The following is a 2,573-nucleotide window of genomic DNA, read 5'->3' on the forward strand; positions in this document are numbered from 1 at the left end:
TTCTCGGGCGGGTAGCATTTATTAGATTGAAACCAATGCAGTCTTCGCGCGTTGTGTATTGTGTTGAGTCATAATAACTGTGCGGATCGCGCTTTTGCGCGATAAATCGATTGAGTTTCTGCCCTATCAGAAGCAAACACAGCTGCAAACGATGGGTTAGCGGGAATACGGGAGCCGGCATCGGCGCGCGTATTATCTGTTCCAGCGACGTGAGACGCTGAAAACCGAAGCCGATGTGATGCTTCCCACCAGCTAAGCAGGCGGATCATCACTTGAGCCCTGGGGTTGCGTGAGGCCAGCTTGTTTTGCCATGCGACAGCGGATGAATTGTCGATACGGAAGTGCACGTGCCGCGGTCTGTTGCCGATGGGCTGCTCGCGGGCCATCGTTCTCCCCATGCGTGCACCGCGAAGGCACACGAGAGGAGCTCGCGGAAGTTGATGTCAAAGCCGTTGGCCGCTCCCATTTTGAATTCCGCTATCAGCGATAGCTCGGATGGGGTAAATGCGTAGGTGAGCGCAGTCTTCGCCAATACGTCAAGCGCACACAGCCCGACATCCGACGCGTCCATTTCGACCACAACATCCGGGGGTGGGAGAGCGTTGACGTATTCCAGAGATACACCGTTTAGCTGAGGGCTGTGCAGAATAAGCCACCACCAGAGCAGGTCTTCTCGCATTGCGTCTGTCACGGAGACGCCCTGAAAACGATGGAGTTGTGCCTCACGGTGGCGGAGACGCTGAAGGAACGGTCGTGCGGCCCGAATGCAAGTCGCCACATGACGTAAGCTGCCCATTAATGCCCGATACGCTTTTCTAGTCAACGTCGGGGAGTGGTAAGCTGAAGCGACAATCCTGCTTGCCTTTTGGATCTTGGAAACCGGTAGTGCGACCACTCCATCGACTGAGTCGAACTCCAATCCGAGAACGCGCTGGCGTGTCTTCCAAGCAGTGAACTTCTCGATGTTGATGGCGTCAGCGCCCAGAATGGCCACCATTGCGTAACGGAGGGAGCGGTCTATGTCGGAACAGGTCGTTCCTATGTCTGCAGCTACGTTAATGTAGAATGCACGTCGGCGACGGGACCTGAATCGAGAAGTTCAATCGGCTACGCTCGGGAAGGCCATGGCCAGCTTCGGCATAAAGCTACCAGCGCCTGATTTCCCTACAACGCAAGAAGGCGCTGATGGACCTGTATACGTGCTTAATAAGCCCATGCATTTGGTCCGCGGTTTGACTTGAGACTACACGGCGACGTGGGGTTCTTTCGATCCGAAGTATGTTTCCTGTGCCATCTCTGTTAGCCGAGTGTAGCTTGTCTGGATTTGCTTGACTTGTACCCGAAGTCGAAGGCATGCTTGTAGATATATCAGGATTCATCGGAATTTGGACCTTGGTAGACTTCGTATTATCGCGTCGGTCGTTTCGTCGTATATTCTCGCTAGTGTACAGATCGTCTGACCTGGATGGGCTGCACCCCGGGGGGCGTGTATACGTGGATGGCTGTATAGACGACATGGATTGTATAGTCAAAGCAGGCCGTATACCCGTGGGTGACTGTATTGCCGACCCAGACTGTATAGTCAAGGGTGGCTGTATACCCGGAGGTGACTGTATAGTCGACCCGGGCTGTATAGTCAAGGGGGGCTGTATGGCCTTGGGTGACTGTATGGTCGACCCGGACTGTATAGTCAAGGGGGGCTGTATGGCCTTGGGTGACTGTATGGTCGACCCGGACTGTATAGCCAAAGGAGGCTGTATAGCCGAAGACGTCACTTGTCTCGATTCACCGCAGGTTAGGGTGAACCTGGAAGGCGATGAACCCGGTACATCAGCAGGTAAGGAGAGGATTTCATTGGCGAAACGGAGGCCTTCCGGAGAAATTTCTCGCTCGCGCGGCAAAATCCTCCCCCACCGCTTCGCTCCGACCCTAACCTCCGCCCCCAAACTCTCTTCGGTCGGAAAGGGCGTGTCCGAACACAGTTCGCTAAGGATGCTCGTAGCCAGAACTTCTGCAGAATCTTGTGTATTATCCTGCTTTATCTGGTTCTCGTACCGAAAGGATGTCGAGCTACAATCCCCCCGGCCCCATCAGCGACGATCGCCTTGGTTCGTGTGATGGGAGCCATACGTGCGATCAACCCAGTCTTGTAGACGCGCAGGTAGCGGATCCGGCCAATTGTGGACACGCTTCGAGTTGCCGCACCGGTCTCGCGAGCCTCCAGAGCATGGAAGCCCCGCCACATTCAGGAGGCAAGGCTCTTGGCCGCGACGGTTCAGTGGTATTAGCCGTCGAATAGCACCCGGAATTGCGGGGTTGCGCTCATGGTCGCGCTTCCCGTTGCCGCGCGTCTCTCGAGATACTTGTTTCTCCTGGGCGAGTACGCTTACAAGCGCCATAGCCCATCCCGTGGAGTGGTACTCGATCGACCGCAGCGATTCGCAGAAGCCCGACCACCACTGCGTGTTGTCGGCCTGCATGTACGCCAGGGCTGAGCCCAAGAACTTGTTTACATACATGAGAGTAAGTCGCACACGCACCGGCGTCGTGTCCGGGTCTGCGGACTTGTTCTT

The 2,573-nt window shown here is 55.6% G+C and overlaps 1 non-coding gene across 1 annotated transcript; it reads left to right on the top strand.

The window, feature by feature from the left end:
* Positions 1 to 3: 3 nt before the first annotated feature.
* Positions 4 to 130, top strand: PITG_33423 (the record flags this gene model as incomplete). Its single annotated transcript, XR_009934817.1, has 1 exon — positions 4 to 130. It is a non-coding gene; the product is annotated as an 18S ribosomal RNA (ribosomal RNA).
* Between the last annotated feature and the right edge of the window lie 2,443 nt (positions 131 to 2,573).

Source organism: Phytophthora infestans, genomic scaffold, assembly GCF_000142945.1.
Source record: "Phytophthora infestans T30-4 supercont1.87 genomic scaffold, whole genome shotgun sequence".
Lineage (NCBI taxonomy): Eukaryota > Oomycota > Peronosporomycetes > Peronosporales > Peronosporaceae > Phytophthora > Phytophthora infestans.